Source organism: Sus scrofa, chromosome 13 (genome assembly GCF_000003025.6).
Source record: "Sus scrofa isolate TJ Tabasco breed Duroc chromosome 13, Sscrofa11.1, whole genome shotgun sequence".
In the NCBI taxonomy this organism is placed as follows: domain Eukaryota; kingdom Metazoa; phylum Chordata; class Mammalia; order Artiodactyla; family Suidae; genus Sus; species Sus scrofa.
The window spans coordinates 79,116,771-79,138,367 of record NC_010455.5 but is presented as its reverse complement, the minus strand read 5'-3'; the positions used below and the strand labels follow the sequence as shown (position 1 = coordinate 79,138,367).

The following is a 21,597-nucleotide window of genomic DNA, read 5'->3' as shown; positions in this document are numbered from 1 at the left end:
CCATGCCTCCACATCCTTGCTAACACTTGGTATCATGTCTTTTTTATTATAGCCATGCTATTGGAGAGTAACGGGGAGCGGTATCTCATTGTAGTTCGACGTCATTTTTGAGGACCTTCTTTTAGTAGGACATCATCGCGGAGGTGACTTGGAACCAGGTTTGCACATCCAGGGAAGCCATTCATTTTGAGAGCTTCACCCACCACCCCAGGCCTGGGGGAACCTTGCTGCCCTGAGTCCTTCATGCCATGCTTGGGACTCCCAATCTGATGCCAGTTTCTTTTCTTTTTCTTTTTTTCTTTTTTTCTTTTTGTCTTTTTGCACTTTCTAGGCCCGCTCCCTCAGCATATGGAGGTTCCCAGGCTAGGGGTCGAATCGGAGCTATAGCCACCAGCCTACGCCAGAGCCACAGCAACACGAGCCACCTCTGCAACCTACACCACAGCTCAAGGCAACGCTGGATCCTTAACACACTGAGCAAGGCCAGGGATGGAACCTGCAACCTCATGGTTCCTAGTCAGATTCGTTAACCACTGAGCCACGACAGGAACTCCCTCTTTTTCTTTTTCTTTTTCAAATCATTTTTAGGGCCGCACCTGCAACATATGAAAGTTCCCATTCTAGGGGTCGAATCCGAGCTACAAATGCTGGTCTCTGCCACAGCCACAGCCACGCCAGGGCATTGCAGTAAAACTTTCCTCCAGAACTCCCTACCTCATTGTGGTCCCTGAGGGTTCAAGGTCTTACCTTTAGACATCAGGAGAACACAGGCCCACCCCACCCAGCCAGTGGACCAAGATTCAGGGCCTTCTGACCCCAGGGCCTCCACTCTTTCCTTCTGTCTTGTGGCCTCAGCAGCAGGTCAGTTGTGTGTGTGTTTGGTGTTGGGAAAGCGGGAGAAGGTGAAGAAAACACAAGCGCTCGTCTCAGTCCCATTCGGGCCTGTGGCTGGAATCACTCTTTTGCAGACTGTGGAGCACCAACCAGGGGTTAGCAGAAGAGGCTCACCCCACCCCCAGGCCCATTCTTCCCTCAGCTGACCTTTCTTCTGTGCCAAGTACAAGGCCTTTCTTCCCCCAGGCTGCCCTGATCTGGTGCCAAGAACTATGTAGTCTTCTCTCAGGGTTGTCATGTCTTTACCAATCAGGTTCAGACATTTCTTTTTTCTTTTCTTTTCTTTTTTTTTTTTTTTTTTTTTTTTTGTCTTTTTAGGGCTGCACCCACAGCATATGGAGGTTCCCAGGTTAGGAGTCCAATCGGAGCTGTTGCTGCCAGCCTACACCAGAGCCACAGCAATGCCAGATCCGAGCAGCATCTGTGACCTACACCACAGCTCACAGCAACGCCGGATCCTTAACCCACTGAGCGAGGCCAGGGATCGAACCCGCAACCTCGTGGTTCCCAGTCAGATTCGTTTCCACTGGGCCATTATGGGAACTCCAGGTTCAGCCATTTCTCATCTTCAGTTCTCCCTGCACCCGCCACACCCAAGATTTTTTTCTGTGATGCTTGTGGTCTATCCTTCACATTGGTTCCCTCTTGCTCTCTGCAGCCAGAAGAGCAGTTTTCAATCAATTTCCCATTCATGGCCAAACTTCTCCAACCCGCTTTTTTTTTAATTAATTAATTAATTTTGGGGTGGGGGCCTCACGTGTGGCATATGGAAGTTCCCAGACTAGGGTTCAGATCGAAGCTACAGCTGCCAGCCTACACCACAGCCACAGCAACGTGGGATCCAAGCTGCATCTGCAACCTACACTACAGCTCACAGAAACACCAGATCCTTAATGCACAGAGCAAGGCCAAAGATTAATCCCAAGACCTCATGGATACTAGTCAGGTTCTTAACCTTCTGAACCACAACGGAAACTCCAAAAGTTTTTGATCATTTGTTTTTCTCCCTTTGGTCACTTGCAGTGAGTGACTTTTAAACATTTTGGCCTGCAACCTATAGGAACAAAGAGGTTTGGCATTGTAAACCAAAACATGTGCATATACACCGCTGAAACAAAAATTTCAAGAAACAATACTTACTATTACTACATACGATGTACTCTGACTTGCTCTACACTGTTTCATTAGAAAATGCTAGCGAGACCTACTAAATTGATTTCATACCCCACTAATGGGCTGTGACCTACAGTTTGAAAAACTCTGAACCCCATTTTGACACCTAGAGTCTCAGCATAGCAACATGATAAAAATTTGTCAAGGAAGAAAAGTCCAAAATTCCCAACTTGGCTCAGCAGTGATGAACCCAACTAGTATCCATGAGGACAGGGGTACGATCCCTGGCCTCGCTCAGTGGGTTAAGGATCCGGCATTGCTGTGAGCTGTGGTGTAGGTCACAGACATGGCTCGGACCCCAAGTTGCGGTGGCTGTGGTGTAGGTTGGCAGCTAGACCTCTGATTCAACCCCTAGCCTGGGAACTTCCATATGCCATGGGTGCGGCCCTAAAAAGACCAAAAAAAAAAAAAAAAAAAAAGGTCCACTCTAGGATTTTGAAACACATGCTGGGACCATAGTTTGAAAAGGGTTCTGAGTTTCAAAGGCTGAGGGGATTCTGCCTTCTAGGTAGGACATAGTAAGTTGTGGCAGGCCACTTCTTCTAGAGCAGCAAAATAAGATGAGGCTTTCCCGCTGTTCCCCTTCCCTCCCCTAGTACCTTTGCTAATTTGGAGCACTAGTTGATGACCAATCTTTGCCCAAAAGGAAGATTTCTAATGGAGTAAAGAGAAACCAGCAAAGCTTTTAGTGGCCACATGATATTAGGATGGTAAATTGGAAATAGGGGGCCTTAAACATACAACCAGTTTTCCGCACATGACATTTGCTGAGTTCTGGGCCCAAGAATGCATCATAAAAAGCAGAGCAAAATCTTCCAAAATCCCACAGTGCTTAGAAAATAAAGCCTTCCCAAGAAGAAAGAGCCCACCTCAAAAACAAGGCCAGCTCCATCTCTGCATGAGATTTGCCAGGTTTGGGATTTTTTGTTTGTTTGTGTGTATGCCTTGAAGCATATGGAGTTCCTGGGCTGAGAATCAAATCCAAGCTGGAGCTGCGACCTATGCTACAGCTGCAGCAAACTCAGTTCCTTAACCTACTCGGCCAGGCTAGGGGTCAAACCTGTGTCCCTGCCACAGCAGATGCACTGTCCATTCCCTTGCCCCAGAGTGGGAACTCCGAGAGTTGACACGTTTTGAAGGTTCATGGGGACCGTGTCTAGACATCTGTGTTGCAAACTTCTGAAGGTCAGAGCCGACTCTCCACAGAATTGCATGGTTTAGGATACAAGGCTGCAAGGCTGTCTGGCAAAATTCACATGGGAGGAATAGGGGTAAACAGGAGATAGGTCTCTGGCAAAAACTGAAACCCAGCCTCCAAATCAGCTCAGTCTTTCAGTGGATTAAGGTGATCGTTCCTTAGCAGCTTAAGAGAGGAAAGAGGGAACACTCTGTGTGGCAAATGACATCATCTGGAGGCTCTCTACCTCTTTTCTTTACTTTTTTTTTTTTTTTTTTTTTTTTTGCCATAGCCATGGCATGGTGAAGTTCCCAGGGCAGGGATCAAGCCTTCATCACAGTAGCAACCTGAGCCACAGCAGTGGCAATGCCAGATCCTTAACCCACTGAGCCACCAGGGAACTCCTCTCTACCTCTTATATATAATGTCTGCATATAGTAAAACATGACTAGTCCTGTGACAAGGCAAGATCATATAACTGACAAGCAAGAGAAAAAACAGAAGACACACAGATCATTAAGATATTGGAGTCAATAGACAGAACTTTATTATTATTATTATTTTAATTACTTAACGAATTTTATTACATTTATAGGTGTACAACAATCATCACAACCGAATTTTACAGCATTTCCATCCCAAACCTTCAGTGCATCCCCCACCCCCCAACCTGTCTCATATGGAAACCATAAGTTTTTCAAAGTCTGTGAGTCAGTATCTGTTCTGCAAAGAAGTTCATTGTGTCTTTTTTTTTTTAGATTCCACATGTAAGTGATACCATTTGATGTTGGTGTCTCATTGTCTGACTGACTTTACATAGCATGATAATTTCTAGGTCCATCCATGTTGCTGCAAATGCTGTTATTTCTTTCCTTTTAATGAACAGACAAAACTTTAAAACAACTGACTGTAGAGGAACTGGAACTCCCATACACTGCTGGTGGAAATATAAAATGGCATATCCACGTAACAGCCAGGGCGCACTCAGCATACAGAAACTACGCATACTTTGGACACGAAATTTTAAAGAATTATTAGGTGTTTTTAATAAGTAGGGACTACCTACTAAGGAGAAAAGAGGACTCCAAAGAGTATAGTTATACAAGTTCCACTGTGGGGTTAAGGATCTGGCGTTGCCCTGAGCTGTGGTGTAGGTCACAGACTCGGCTCGGATCCCGAGTTGCTATGGCTCTGGTGTAGGCCGGTGGCTGCAGCTCTGATTCGACCCCTATCCTGGGAACCTCCATATGCCGCGGGAGTGGCCCTAGCAATGTCAAAAAGACAAAAAAAAAAAAAAAAAACCAAACAAAAAACCCCCCAAAAAATAAGTTCCCACTGTGGGAGTTCCTGTGATGGCTCAGTGGAACGAATCCAACTAGTATCCATGAAGATGCAGGTTTGATCCCTGGCCTTGATCAGTGGGTTAAGGATCTGGCATTGCTATGAGCTCCAGTGTAGGTCAAAGATGCAGCTGTGGATCTGGTATTGCTGTGGCTCTGATTCAACCCCCAGCCTGGGAACTTCCACATGCTACAGGTGTGGTCCTAAAAAGCAAAAAAAAAAAAAAAAAAAAAAAAGAAGAAGTTCCCAAGTTCCCACTGTGGTACAGTGGGTTAAGAATATGACTGTAGTGGCCAGTGGCTTGGGTTGCTACAGAGGTATAGGTTTGATCCCTGGCCTGGTGCAGTGGGTTAAAAGATCTGGTGTTGAAGCTGGGCTGGTTAGCCCAGTTGGTTAGAGCATGGTGCTAATAAAGGATCCCATGTTGCCACAACTGTGGCTCAGATTCATTCCCTGGCCTGGGAACTTCCATATGCTATGGGTGTGGCCATTAAAAAAAAAAAAAGAATATAGTTATAGCAGATATAGGGAGCAGCCCCTAGGGCTGATGCAGAGTACTCAAAGGACCAAATCTGTATGAGTCCCAACCCTCATCTTCTGCCACTGGGCTGAGATCCATGCCTTGTTTGAGACAATGTAGTCATGACCCACTGGATGACAAAAAAGTTTGCTGAAGGTCCATGCAGATAGAATTCACTGGAAAACATTCCTCTTGGTGCTAAGGAAAGCCATCCGTGGAAGGGTGCCACACAGTGGATATTGCTGGAAAATCCCCCACAGGAGTGATGCATTGTAAAGTCAACCTTTGGGGTTTTGTTTTTGTTTTGTTTTGTTTTGTTTTGGAGGAAGCTGCCCATGGAAACATGCTTTGTGTTTCTGGCTGCCGCATGCTGCAGGAATCTGCCAAGTCACCACATCAGAACCAGGAAGAGAAGGCTCTTTCTCCTGTAGTGGCTGCCAGTGCTCCCTACTGACAAACCTAAATACTGTGTCAGATGGCAAAGGAGAAACGCTTGCAGGGCCCAGCTCCATTAGCACGAGGCAGATAATTAAGTATGGATTTGGATCTAGGAGGTCATGAATTGACAGCTGGCACAACCAGCTTTGGGAAACTGTTTAGTAGAATCTAAAAAACTAAACATGCAGCTACCTTTGGACTCAACAATTCTACTTCTAGGTATACATCTACAAGAAATTAGTAAGTGTGTTCACTAAAAGACATGTATAAGAATATTTATAGCAATTTTACTCTTACACTGTTGGTGGGAATGTAAATTGGTGCAACCACTATGGAAAACAGTATGGAGGTTCCTCAAAAAACTAAAAATATGAGTTCCCGTCGTGGCTCAGTGGTTAACGAATCCGACTAGGAACCATGAGGTTGCAGGTTCCATCCCTGGCCTTGCTCAGTGGGTTAAGGATTCAGTGTTGCCATGTGCTGTGGTGTAGGTTGCAAATGCGGCTCGGACCCACGTTGCTGTGGCTCTGGCATAGGCTGGTGGCTATAGCTCCGATTAGACCCCTAGCCTGGGAACCTCCATATGCTGCAGGTGCAGCCCTAGAAAAGACGAAAAGACAGTTAAGACAAAAAAAAAAAAAAAACCCAAAACTAAAAATATATCTACCATACAATCCAGCAATCCCACTCCTGTGCATCTATCCAGAGAAAACCATAATTTGAAAAGATATGTGTACCCTAATGTTCCTTGTAGCACTATTTTTCACTATAGTCAAGATGTGGAAGCAACTCAACAGAGGAATGGATAAAGAAGATGTGGTAGGTGTATGCAATGAAATATTATTCAGTTGTAAAAAAGAATGAAATATTGCCATTTGCAGCAACATGGATGGACCTAGAAACTATCATACTAAGTGAAGTTAGTGAAAGACAGACATCATATGATATCCCCTATATGTAGAATCTAAAAAAAAAAAAAAAGGATACAAATGAAGTTATTTACAGAACAGAAACAGACTCACAGACTTTGAAAAATTTATGGTTACCAAAGGGGACAGTGGGTGGGGGCTGACAGGGATGGATGGAGGGTTTGAGACTGACATATGCAGTATATGGAATGATTGGTCAACGGACCTGCTATGTAGCGTAGGGAACTCTACCCATTATTCTGTGATAATCTATTTGGGAAAAGAATCTGAGAATGGATATATGTACATGTATGACTGGGTCACTTTGTTGTGCAGCAGAAATTATCACAACCTTGTAAATTAACTATAAAACATAAAAGAAGAATATTTATAGCAATTTTAGTCATAACAGCCCCCAAACTGGAGATAATCCTAATGCTTATTAACTAGGGGATGAATAAATAAATTGTAGTTTATTCATACAACAGAATATTTTACTTCAATAACTAAGAATGAAGCACTGATACACAAATAACAGGGATGAACCTTATTACAGATTAAGTGAAAAGAGCCAGATTCAAAAGACAACGTATATGGGAGTTTCTACTGTGACACTGTGGATTAAGAATCCGACTGCAGCAGCTTGGGTCACTGCCAGACCCTTGGGTTTGATTCCCCACCCGGTGAAGTGGGTTAAAGTGTCTGGGATTGCTGCATCTGCAGTATAGCGTGTAGCTGCAGCTTGGATTCAATCCCTGGCCCAGGAACTTCCATATGCCATGGATGTGGGCATTAAAAAAAAACAAATACAAAGTCAAAATGTATGAAGTCTAGCAGAAAAGTAAAACTGATAGTGATTGAAGTGGTTATCTCTTGGGGGAGAGGAACTCTAACTGTGTGCATTGGAAAGAAGTGCTGGACTATAATGGAAAAAATAAAAATCATTACTTAAAAAAAATAAGTGCTGGAAATGTTATGTAACTCGATCTGGGTGGTGGTTAAATGGATATATACAAAAATGAAATTTCAACAAGCTGAGCGTTCATGATTAGTATACCTTACACATTTCACTGTATGTGTGCTATACAGTCATCCCTTGCTATCCCCAGGGGATTGGTTCTAGGACCTGATGCAGATACCAAAATTCACAGAGGCTCAAGCTCCATAGTTGGCCCTTCAGCATCTGCAGGTTCTGCATCTGTGGACTCAACCAACTGCTGAGCATGTATTAAGCTTGTGGTTTGCAGATGGTTGCATCCGTGGATGTGCAACCTGTGGATACAGAGGGCCAATTGTAGATTTCTTGAAAAAAATCCATGTATAGTGGACCAATGCAGTTCAAACCTATGCTGTTCAGGGTAAACTGTACTTTAAAAATTCATAATATCTGTCTAGTCATTTATGATGGAACGTAATGTGAGAAAAAAGAAATGTATATATGTAAGTGTAACTGGGTCACTATGCTGTAACAGTAGAAAATATATATGTATATAAATAAATGATTAAAAAATAAATAGGAGTTCCCGTCGTGGCGCAGTGGTTAACGAATCCGACCAGGAACCATGAGGTTGCGGGTTCGATCCCTGCCCTTGCTCAGTGGGTTGACGATCCCGCGTTGCCGTGAGCTGTGGTGTCGGTTGCAGACGCGGCTCGGATCCCGCGTTGCTGTGGCTCTGGCGTAGGCTGGCAGCTACAGCTCCGATTGGACCCCTAGCCTGGGAACCTCCATATGCCTCGGGAGCGGCCCAAGAAATAGCAACAACAACAACAAAATAAATAAATAAATAAATAAATTTTTAAAAATTCATAGTATCCCCACTTAGATTAATGTATTAAAGAAAATGGAGGGAAAGATAGTTAAAGTAGATAAAAGGAGAAAAATGTCACCAGATAAGTGGAATTTACCAAAAAACCCAAAACAGTAAAAATGAAATGAACATTCTAGAACTTAAAAAGTATAACTGAAATCAAGAACTCCTTGAATTTCTCCAAAGAAGACACACAGATGGCCAAAAAAAAAAAAACACTTGAAAAGATGTTCAACATCATTCATTATTAGAGAAACGCAAATCAAAATTACTATGAGGTGCCACTTTTCACCAGCCAGAATGACCATCATCAAAAAGTCTACAAACAATAAATGCTGGAGAGGATGGGGAGAAAAGGGAACCCTATTACACGGTTGTTGGGAATGTAAATTGGTACAACCACTATGGAAAACAAAAAATTAAAAATAGAATTACCTTATGATCCAGCATTCCCACTCCTGGGCATCTATCCAAAGAAAACCATGACTCAAAAAGATGCTTGTAGCCCACTGTTCACTGCAGTACTGTATGCAATATCCAAGACATGTAAGCAACCTAAATGTCTGTTGACAGAGGAGTAGATAAAGAAGATATGGTACATATACACACTGGAATATTACTCAGCCACAAAAGGGATGAAATAAGGACATTTGCAGCAACATTGATGGACCTAGAAATTATCATGCTAGGTGAAGTTAGACAGTGAGACATAAACATCATATGCTATCACTTATATGTGGAATCTTAAAAAAAGGATACAGTGAATTTATTTGTAGAACAGACACTGACTCACAGACTTTGAAGAACTAATGGTTACCAAAGGAAACAGGTTGGTGGGAGGGATGGGCTGGAAGTTTGGGAGGGAAATGCTGTAAAATTAAGCTATGATGATGGTTGTACAACTATAAATATAAAAAAATTCATTGAATTTTTTTAAAAGAAGTCCTTGAATAAGTTTAATAGCAGATTGAACACCATTGAGAACACAATTAATAAACAATGCAGGTTCTGCGTCCACGGATTCAACCAAGTGCTGAAGACAAGTCAAAAGATCCTGAAATAGAAGCACAAAGGGAAAAAAAAGGTGGAGAGAAAATAGCATCAAAAAGATATGTGGGGCATATTCAAATGATAGCATTCATATAACTGGGGTCCCAGAAGGAGAGCAGAGAGAGAAAATGGAACAGAAGTAATATAGGTTTCCCCTTCTATCTGAAAGTAGAGCATTCCTATGAAACTTCTCATAAGGCAAAATGGTATAAAGCAAAGAGCAATTACTTTAGGACACATCTTGCTAACAGATGCACAAACTAAACTGCGATAAAGCACAGATGCTTACAGACACTGTTCAAATCTCTGGTGCCTTGATGCTGAGGTACTGAGAATAGTTCCTAGGGAAGGAGCTTAGCAAAGCCACTGCCTCTAAAACAGCTTGCTGCAAAACAAACACTGAATATAATTTTTGATTTTTGCCTTCTTTCTGAAAAGTGAAAATCCTCTTATGGATTTCTTTCCATTAATGAAAACAGGAAAGGTCTTTTGTGAAAGCAAAGTGGCATCAAGTGAACTCTCAAAAAGTGGGGAAGGTGTGCATTCAGAGAAACAACAGCAGAGAATTTTCCAAAACTGGTGAAAGACATGAATCCATAGATTCAAGGAGCTTAGTGAGTTCCCCAAAGAGTAAGCACAAAGAAAACTGCATTCAGGCTCATCGGAGTTAAATTGCTGGAAACAGGGTAAAAAATTAAAAAAAAATGTAAGCATAAGAAATCTCTCTTTATTGAAAAAATCCTTTGATGAACATTTTTTGGCGGCTGACAAGAAGCTGAGCTTGGGTGAGAGCCATTCCCTGCCGTGTGAACAACACCACTGGCCTCTTGGCAGGAGACACCCTCAATGTCATTCTACAGCTCAGAGCCTGGGGCCACCATCTAGAGCATCATTTCTGAATAATCCCCCGACCTAGCTTGCAAAAGGGGGAGAGGAGGCTGATCATCGCTTAGAGCCACATGTTTTTATGTCTTAGTATTTCAAATATTGTAATACAAAGTCAGAAAAAGGAAAGTTGTCTGGATTTTGAAACTGAAAATGCAAGATTGGCTCATTTCAATTTAGCTCAGTTTACTGAAATCCAGTAGTACCATCCCTGTTGATAAACAAGACAAAACATTTTAAAATCTCTGATGGTTAGGATTTTAAAAATTATTTTTATGTTAAAACAAATATGGATATGGAAGTATCCCAAAATATGCACAAATCTTTGAGATAATCTTAGCAAGTTTAGAAAACTCAGAAGACTACTTTTCAATTTTTATTTTATTTTTAATTGAAGTACAGTTGATTTACAATGCTATATTAATTTCTGCAGTACAGCAAAGTGATTCAGTTATATGTCTATACACATTCTATTCTTTTAATATTCTTTTCCATTATGGTTTATCACAGGATATTGAATATAGTTCTCTGTGCTGTACAGTAGGACCTTGTTGTTATCCATTTCTACACATAATAGTTTGCATCTGCTAATCCCAACCTCCCATTCCATCCTCCCTCACCCCTTTTCCTCCTTGTCAACCACAAGTCTGTTCTCTATGTCTTTGAGTCTGTTTCTGATTCATAGATAAGTTCATTTGTGTTATAGTTTAGATTCCACACATAGGTGATAGCATATGATATTTGTCTTTCTCTGTGTGACTTACTTCACATAGTTTAATAATCTCTGGGTCTATCCATGTTGCTGCAAATGGCATTATTTCATACGTTTTCTGGCTGGGTTGTATAGTTGATTTACAATGTTGTATTAATTTGTATTAATGCAAGATTGGCTCTTTTCAATTTAGCTCAGTTTTCTGAAATCCAGAATTAATTTGTATTAACATAACATTGTATATAGTTATATATTTACCATTGTCTATATTTACCAGAAGACCATTTAAAATTGAGACCTGAGATGTCTGGGGCAGTCACTCAGGAAGCTTCAGGGGACACACTAGAGGAGCAGAGTCTTTGGTAATGAGATCTCCGAGGCTTGACTAAGGTCCATATCTGCCTCAGAATTTTCTTTTGTTGGCTCAAATAGATAGGCGAGGAATTTTGTTCCAAGGGGAAGTTAGAAAAAAGGTCCTGCTCTCTAATGTCCCAGGAGAGCCTATGCAATCAATGGGCAAAATTCCTTACCTCTTAGGGGATGTCAAGCACTGTGACAGCCTGAGATCTTATCCTACTTGCAAGCTAACACGTTATTCTGCTATAGTTTGGTGGACCCTGGCAGAAGACATGAAATTTCCAAGTCAGCGTTGAGGAACAGATTATTACTCACAGCAGCAGTAGTAACAAGGGTATTAAGATTTCTGCAAAGGCTTCCTAAACCTCAGTGCCCATGGGACAGGGCCAAACAGAGCCAGGTGCACCTGCGCATGCGTGAGTTGTGTTACAGGAGAATGCAGAGCTTCAGGAAAGCAAAGCCTTTCTAATGGAGAGGAAATAGGCTTACTATAAAGGGAGACCCTCTCCCTCTTCTGAGGCTGTCAGCCTTGTTTTAGAAGACCCAATCTCTATCTTTCAAGGCTGTTCACTGTATAAACATTCCTGAAAATAAATGGGAATCAAGGCAGTGGGACATTAACTTGCAAAATGTGCAGAAACACACAGAGAAATGCTGCTGACAGGAGGACCCTGGGGTCAGACTGCTCTACCTCGGGCAGAATGTCTGCTGGCCACCTCCTTCACCTCTTAGCAAGCATGTGTAGAGGGCTGCACAAGGCTCCTCAGTCCTGCCTCTGTGGGAACCTGAGGCTCCATAACAGAGTCACCAGCAAGTAGCTGGGACAGTTTGTCCTACAGGGACTCACATTACAGATCAGCAATTGATGGGAACCCTCAGTGACTTCTACAACATGAAGAAAATTCAACACAGTCCAATGCGGGTGGATGGGCTCAGAGAGACAGGCTGCTTCCATTTTGTGGCTCACTCACTTGTGTTTTCAAAGTCAGCCCCACAATCAACCAAAACCTACCAGAACTTACAGATGAGTTTAACAAGGTCTCAGAGCATAAAGTTGATATACAAAAATCAGTGTATTCCTACGTACTGGCAGTACCTAATTGGAAATGAAGTAAAAAACATAAAAACCATTTCATTAAGTAATAGCATAAATAAACATGGAATAAAATGACTTTCAAAACCTATTAAACATTCTTGAAATTAAAGAGTAAGTAAAGGGAAAGCTATGCCATTTTCACGAATTACAAGACTCAGTATCACTAAGATATCAATTCTCCCTGAGTTAATCTGCAGATTTTTTTTTTTGGTCTTTTTTGTCTTTTTGTCTTTTCTAGGGCCGCACCCAGGGCATATGGAGGTTCCCAGGCTAGGGGTCCAATCGGAGCTGTAGCCGCCGGCCTACACCACAGCCACAGCAACCCGGGATCCGAGCCACGTCTGTGACCTACACCACAGCTCAGGGCAATGCTGGATCCTTAACCCACTGAGAGAGGCCAGGGATCGAGCTGCAACCTCATGGTTCCTAGTCGGATTCGCCAACCACTGAGCCATGACGGTAACTCCTTTATCTGCCGATTTAATGCAATCCTAATTAAATGTCCAACAAGAGTTTTTTGAAAAATACCAACAGGTATTCTATTTTTTTTTTTTTTTTGGTCTTGTCTTTTTAGGGCTGCACCCATGGCATATGGAGGTTCCCAGGCTAAGGGTCAAATCAGAGCTCTAGCTGCCAGCCTACACCACAGTCACAGCAACACCAGATCCTTAACCCATTGAGCAAGACCAGGGATCGAACCTGGGTCCTCATGGATACTAGTCAGGCTCATTAACCCCTGAGCCACAATGGGAACTCCCCAACAGGCATTCTAAAAATTGAAAGACTTAGAATAGGGAGTTCCCATGGTGGCTCAGCGGAAATGAATCTGACTAGCATCCATGAGGACCCAGGTTCAATCCCTGGCCTTGCTCAGTGGGTTAAGGACCCAGCGTTGCTGTGAGCTGTTGTGTAGGTCAGCAGCTACAGCTCCAATTCAACCCCTAGTTGGGAACTTCCTAATGCCGTGGGTGGAGCCCTAGAAAGATTAAAAAAAAAAAAAAAAAAGACTCAGAATAGCCAAAGCACACAATGGGTTAAGGATCTGACATTGTCACTACTGTGGCTCCAGTCACTGCTGTAGTGTGGGTTCAGTCCCTGGCCTGGAACTTCTGTATGCCACAGGCGCAGCCAAAAAGAAAAAAAGAATAGCCAAAGCAATTTTGAAACAGGAAAACAAAATTGGAGGACTTAGATGACCTGATTTTAAGACTTATATGTCTTAGCTCAGGTTACTATAACAAAATACCATAAACTAGATGTCTTATCAACAATAGAAGCTTATTTCACATGGTTCTGGAGGCTGGGAGACAGATCCCAGTGCCAGCATGAAGAGGTTCAGGTGAAGGCCCTCTACCAAGTTGCAGACAGGTGACTTTCTGTGTCCTCACACAGAAACAGGGCGAGCTAGCTCTCTGGTCTCTTCTTTTTATTTATTTTTTTCTTTTTACATTTTGACCCCCTTCACCCATTTCTCCCACCCCCTCACTTTCCACCTCTGACAATCACCAATCTCGTCTCCATATCTATGAGCTTGGTTTTTGTTATTGTTGTTTTGTTTTTGTTTGTTTGTTAAGATTCCACCCATGAGAGATCACACAGTATTTGTCTTTCTCTGTCTGGTTTATTTCACTCAGCATAATGCCTTGAGGTCCCTCCATGTTGTTGCAAATGGCAAGCTTTCACTTTTTATGGCTGAATAATATTCTACTGCATATGTACATACCACACTCCTTTGTCTATTCATCTATCAATGGACACTGGGTTGTATTATTCTTTCACAGTGGCTGTCTAGTTTCCCCAGCATCATTTATTGAAGCGATGTCCTTTCCCCATTGTACATTCTTGGCTCCTTTGTTGTAAATTAACTGACCATACATACATGGGTTTATTTCTGGGCTCTTTATTCCATTCCATTGATCTATATGTCTGTTTTTATGCCAGTACCCTGCTGTTTTAATTGCTATAGTCTTATAATATAGTTTGAGATCAGGGAGCTTGATGCCTCCAATTTCATTCTTCTTTCTCAAGATTACTTTGGCTATTTGTGGCCTTTTGTGGTTCCACCAAAATTTTAGGATGGCACATGACAGAAAGAGGGCAAGCTGTCTAGCTCTCTGGGTTCTTTTTAAAATTTTTTAAAAAAATAAACTATTGGAATATAGTTGACTAGAAATTTATGTTAGTTTCAGGCATACAGCAAAGTAAATCTGTTATACAGGGAGTTCCTGTTGTGGGTCAGTGGAAATGATTCTGACTAGGATCCATGAGGATGCAGGTTCAATCCCTGCAGTGGGTTAAGGATCCGGCATTGCTGTGAACTGTGGTGTAGGTCGCAGACGGGGCTCAGATCTGGCATTGTTATGGCTGTGGCATAGGCCTGTGGCTGCAGCTCCAATTCAACCCTTAGCCTGGGAACTTCATATGCCATGAGTGCAACCCTAAAAAGCAAAACAAACAAACAAAAAAACTGTTATACATATATCCGTTTCTTTTCATATTCTTTTCCCCTGTGGGTTATTACATAGTATAGAGTAGATTACCCTATGCTACCCAGTAGGTCCTTGTTCCCTACCTATTTTATATACAGCAGTGTGTAGACGTCAATCCCAACCTCCTAATTTATCTCTCCCACCCCGCATTTACCCCTTGGTAAACATAAATTTGGTTTCAAAATATTTGAGTGGTGGGAGAAAATAGTTTCAAATGATGCAGCTGACAAGGGCTTAATATCTAAAATTTACAAATAACTTATACGACTCAACAGCAAAAAAACCAACAACCCAATTGAAAAATGGGCAAAAAACCTGAATGGACATTTCTTCAAAGAAGATATGCAGATAGCCAACAGGCATGAAAAAATGCTCAACATCACTAATTATTAGAGAAATGCAAATCAAAACTACTATGAGCTACCACCTCACACCTGTCAGAATGGCCATCAATAACAAGTAAACAAATAACAAATGCTGTAAAGGGTGTAGAGAAAAGGTTACTTTTTATGGCTGAATACTACTCAGCCATAAAAAACAACAAAATAATGCCATTTGCAGCAATGTGGATGGAACTAGAGACTCTCATACTAAGTCAGAAAGGGAAACACAAATACCATATGGTATCACTTACATCTGGAATATAATTTATGGCACAAATGAACCTTTCCACAGAAAAGAAACTCATGGACTTGGAGAACAGACTTGTGGCTGTCAAGGGGGAGGGGGAGGGGGAGCGAGTGGGATGGACTGGGAGTTTGGGGTTAGTAGATGCAAACTATTGTATTTGGAATGAATAAGCAATGAGATCCTGCTGTATAGCACAGGGAACTATATCTAGTCACTTGTGATGGAAAATGATGGAGGATAACATGAGAAAAAGAATGTATATATATATATGTGACTGGGTCACTTTGCTGTACAGCAGAAATTGACAAAACACTGTAAACCAACTATAATGGAAAATAAAAATCATTTTAAAAATCTTTGAGTCTTTCTGTTTTGTTAGTTCTTTTGTATCATTTTTTGGTTAAATTCCACATATTAGTGATCTCATATGATATTTGTCTTTCTTTGTCTGACTTACTTCACTTAGCATGATAATTTCCAGGTCCATGCGTGTTGCTGCAAACGACATTATTTCATTCTTTTTATAGCTGAATAATGTTTCATTGTACATATGTACCACATTTACTCTATCCAATCCTCTGTGGATGGACATTTAGGTTGTTTCCATGTCTTAGCTATTATAACTGGTGCTGCAATGCATATTGGGGTGCATGTGTTTTTTGAATTATGGTTTTCTCCAGATACATTCTGGCTTCTGGCTTCTTCTTTTTTTTCTTTTTAGGTCCACACCTGTAGTATATGGAAGTTCCTGGGCTAGGGGTTGAACTGGAGCTGTAATTGCAAGTCCATGCCACAGCAACAGCAACACCAGATCTGAGTCACATCTGTGACCTATGCTGCAGCTTGCAGCATGCCAGATCCTGAACCCACTGAGTGAGGCCAGGGATCAAACCTGAATCCTCATAGATACTAGTCAGGTTCTTAGCCCACTGAGCCACAACGGGAACTCCCCTGGCTTCTTCTTATAAGGGCACCAATCCTGTTCATGAGGGCATCACCTTCATAACCTAATAAAAACCCTACATTCAATACCATCCCATTAGGATTAGTGTTTCAACATACAAATTTTGAGGGGACACAAACATTCAGCCCATAACACTATGCAGCTATAACAATTAAGTCAGAGGAGCACTGGCATAAGGATAAACATAGGAGAGTTTTTTTCTCCTATTTGTAAAGTAAGAAGTAAAGGAGTGTCTTTTCAACAAATTGTGCTCATACAACCAGAAATCCTTTTGTGAAAAAAAAAAAAAAAAAAGACCTAGATCCCTACCTCACATCCCTCACAAAAATTAATTTGAAACAGCGGTACAACCATACTGTGGAATATGCATCAATTAAAGGGAATGAAATACTGATACATGCAGCAACTCTAGGGAATTATGCTGAGTGACAAAAAGCCAATCTCCAAAGCTCACATACTATGATATGGTTTAGATATTATTTTTTTAAACGACAAAATTTTAGAAATGGGGGGCAGAATAGTTGTTGCCAGACATTAGGGAAGAGAGACGAGCTGAAGGGAGGTGGGTGTGGCTATACAGGGCAACACAAAGGATCTTTGTGTTCAGGATCTTGACTGTGATGGTGGATACATGAGCCTAAATATGACAGAATTTTACAGACCTAATACACACACACACACACAAATGAGCACAACTAAAACTAGGACAACTTGGCTCATATGGGTGGATTATATCAATGTCAACATCTTAGTTGTGACATTATACTATAGTTTTGCAAAATGTTACCATTGGGGAAAATTCTGCCAAGTGTACAAAGGATTTCTCTCTCTTGTTTTAACAACTGTATGAATCTACAATTATCTCAATAAAAATTTCAATGAAAAAGTGAATTCGAGATAGGTCATAAGCCTACATGTAAATTTTAAATAATTTCATTTATTATAATTTAAAAATAATTTCTAGTATTATAACGTTTTAAAATGAAGGGAATGTCTTCATGGGAGTAGGCAAAGATGCCTTAGGAAAAGATCTCTTAGGGCAAAGAAAATATAAACAGAATTCTAAATTGATACATTCCATCTCATCAAAAATTTAAAATTTCATTGAATCCATCCTGGTAACATCAAGCAGGCAGCTAGGGGGCAAAGTGTGGAGGATTCCATATCTGATACTTCACCACTTAGGCCCCAAAGTAACACCAACTGCATATCCCCTCTCCTCCCCCACAACCCCATGGACCGAGGAAAAGTAATGAAATGGCTCCATCTGGCTGCAAGGGAGGGAGTGGCCATCGTCATCCTTGTCTAGAGAGCTGCCTCCAAGAGATGATCCTAACACTGTGAACATGATACTTTAACAACAGCAGTTATGACTTCACTGCCAAGAAACTTTAAAAGATATTATCTCTCTCTACAACATCCCTGAATGTTAAGTATTAATGCTCCTAATTTTTTAAAATTAATTAATTTATTTATTTATTTTTGTCTTTTTGCCTTTTCTAGGGCCGCTCCTGCAACATATGGAGGTTCCAAGGCTAGGGGTCGAATCAGAGCTGTAGCCACAGGCCTACACCAGAGCCACAGCAACGCAGGATCCGAGCTGAGTCTGCAACTTACACCACAGCTCACGGCAACACCGGATCCTTAACCCACTGAGCGAGGCCAGGGATCGAACCCACAACCTCAAGGTTCCTAGTCGGATTTGTTAACCACTGAGCCACGATGGGAATTCCTTCTCATTTTAAAGACAAGGAAACCAAGGGAGTTTCCATTGTGGCGCTGCAGTCATGAAACTGACTAGTATCCATGAGGACGAAGGTTCAGTTCCTGGATCTGCATTGCCTTGAGCTGTGGTGTAGGCCGGCAGCTGCAGCTCTGATTCAACCTCTAGCCTGGGAACTTCCATATGCCAAGGGTGCGGCCCTAAAAATGCAAAATACATACATACATACAAGGAAACCAAGGTTGAGGAAGTTGCAGTAACTTACCCAAGCTCACACAGGCAGTAGGTGTTTGGTCCAGTATCCAACCCAAGCCTGCTAGAAGCAAAAGCCCCCAGTTCTGACTCCCAACTGCCTTCCTCAGAGAAAGTGACAGTAGGGACATGCTGTTCCTTATGGGAAAAGAAAACATAATATCTAGAAGCAGAGATATTTGTGAGCCTAGACAAAGATGTATGTATACATTCTTATGTAACAGGAAAGACTGGAAGTTATCTGGGGAAATAAACTGCTTTGGTTTGTGATTTGCTGTCAAAGCGGGTATGTTCATTCTTGTTGTTCAGTCACATCACCTTTCTGAAGTCTTTTAACAGAGAAAATGCTCCTGGTGTTCCATGTGGATCACAGAAGGGTTTCCTTTGAGAAAACCACCACCTTGTGGCAATGAATATGACTTGCAGGAAAAAGAAGGGCTTTTTTGTTTGTTTTTTTCCCCCGTCTTTCAGACTCCAAAACACAGCAGTAATACTTAAAGTTGGAAGTTTCTGCATTAAACAAAGCAAAATAAACAAAGCAAAAAAGTACTTCCCTCAGGGCAGGCTTAATTGAAACAAATATCTTTGGAAAAGATATCTGACTTTTGGGTAAAGCACTTAAATCACTGACACATGTCATAAAATATGTAAAAGATGGAAAATTCATTAAATTAAGATGTAAAAAGTTGGGGCGATCCATTTGGGATAAACTTGAGGAGGTTCCATAGTGTCCAAACTATACACTTTTGAAAGTAAAAAGGGTTGCTATTAATAGTTATGGGGGACACGGTTTGGGATTGGCATATGCGCACTATTGCATATGGAATGGATGGTCAATGGGGACCTGCTGCAGAGCACAGGGAGCTCTACTCAATATTCTGTGATAACCTCTATGGGGAAAGAATCTGAAAAAGAATGGATGTGTGTACATGTATAATGGAATCACTTTGCTACGCAGCAGAAATGAACACAACATTGTCAATCAACTATATTTCAATAAGGGGACAACAGGTGAAAGGTCAGAATGTAAAGACGTGGTCCCCTTAATTTGTTTCTGTGGTTTATCCTGGCAGAATGGTAACTGTATTTTATAGTAGATACTACACGGAGATCCTGTTGTGGCTCAGCAGTTAACTGAACCCGACTAGCATCCATGAGGATGCAGGTTCAATCCCTGACTTCGCTCAGAGGGTTAAGGATCCAGTGTTGCTGTGAGCTGTGGTCACAGATGTGGCTTGGAAATGGCATTGCTGTGGCTGTGGTGCAGGCTGGCGGCTATAGCTCTGAGTGGACCCCTAGCCCGGGAACCTCCATACGCCGCGGTGCTGCACTAGAAAAGGACAAAAAAAGACAAATGTGTGTGTGTGTGTGTGTGTGTGTGTGTGTGTGTGCGCGCGCGCGCGGGCGCGCGCAGTAGAGACCACATGGTGAGAAATCTAAATCTTTCAAAGTGAATAAAAAGTCTTTATCTTTCAGTGTGCTGGCAGGAGGAGTTTAGTATCTGATCTGAATTTTATTTTGGGAACTAAGACCTAAAGGAGATTTCAAATGATTCAAGAGCTTGAGTAACCACCACCCTGTGGCAACAAAGCAAACAAAACAGAAACAAAGCATCATTTACATCTAGTAGACCCAGTCTGCAATGCTGTCATACAGATACCATTGTATGGATGTACCACAGTTTAACTATCTCTTCACCTATTGAAGGACATCTTGGTTGATTCCCATTTTTGGTGACTATGACTAAAGCATTTATATACAGGCTTTGTGTACACATAAGGTTTCAAATTAGTTGGCTAAATATATAAGACCACAATTGCTGGATATGGTAAGACTATGTTTAGCTTTGTAAGAAACCGCCAAGGGAGGGATTAAATTAGGAGGTTAGGATTAACATACACACGCTGCTATATATAAAATAGATAACCAAAAAGGACCCACTATATAGCACAGAGAACTCTATTCAATATTCTGTTATAACCTATATGGGAAAAGAATCTGAAAAACAATGGATATATGGGGAGTTCCCATTGTGGCTCAGTAGTAACAAACCTGACAAGTATCCATGAGGATGTGGGTTCGATCCTTGGCCCCGCTCTGTACGGTTAAGGATCCGGAGTTGCCATGACCTGTGCTGTAGGTCACAGATGGGGCTTGGATCTGGTGTTGCAGTGACTGTGGTGTAGACCGGCAGCTGCAGATCTGATTCAGCCCCTAGCCTGGGAACTTCCATATGCCAAGGGTGTGGCCCTAAAAAACAAAACAAAACAAAAAAGAGAGAGAGAAAAAGAATGTATATATGTATATGTGTAACTGAATCACTTTTCTGTATACCTGAAACTAATACATGATAACTCAACTATACTTCAATAAAATTAAAAAAAAATAAAGTAAAACCGAACATTTTTACTCTAAAAAACTGCCAAAACATCTTTCACAGTAGCTGTACACTGCATTCCCGCCAGCAATAAACAGGAGTGCCTGCCGCATCACTAACATTTAAACATTGTCAGGGGGTTTGTTTTTAAAACTTTAGCCATTCTGATAGATGTGCAGAAATATTTTATTATTGCTTTAATTTGTAATTCCCTGGTGACACATGGAGGTGAGCATATTTTTCATTTGCTTACTTTTCATCTGCTTATCTTCCTTGGTGATGTAGCTGTTCAGATCTTTTGCCCATTTTTAACTTGGGTTGTTTGCTATCTTATTGTTGAGTTTTGTATATTTTGGATAAAATTTCTTTATCAGATATGTGTTTTGCAAATATTTTCTCCTTTATCTTTTCGTCCTCTTAACAGGCTTTTGAAGAGCACAAGTTTTTAATTTTAATAAATTCCAACTTATAAATTTTTTTTCTTTCATGGATCATTCTTTTGATGCTGTGTCTAAAAAGTCATTGCAAACCCAAGATCACCTAGATTGTCTCCTGTGTTTTCTTTCTTTCTTTTTTTTTTTTTGTCTTTTTTTCCTTTTAGGGCCGCACTGGAGGCATATGGAGGTTCCCAGGCTATGGGTTGAATTGGAGCTACAGCTGCAGACCTACACCACAGCTCACGGCAACACCAGATCCTTAACCCATTGATGGAGGCCAGGGATCAAACCTGCAACCTCATTGTTCCTAGTTGGATTCGTTTCTGCTGCGCCACAACAGGAACTCCCTGTCTCCTATGTTTTTTT

General features: G+C 41.5%; 1 protein-coding gene across 1 annotated transcript in view; it reads right to left on the bottom strand.

Annotated features, from left to right (window-relative positions):
- Positions 1-879, bottom strand: part of MRAS (muscle RAS oncogene homolog) — a 73,651-nt gene extending 72,772 nt beyond the window's left edge. Inside the window, exon 1 of the mRNA XM_021069517.1 lies at positions 748-879. The gene's annotated coding sequence lies outside the window, so the exon portion shown is untranslated. The remainder of the gene's footprint in view (positions 1-747) is intronic.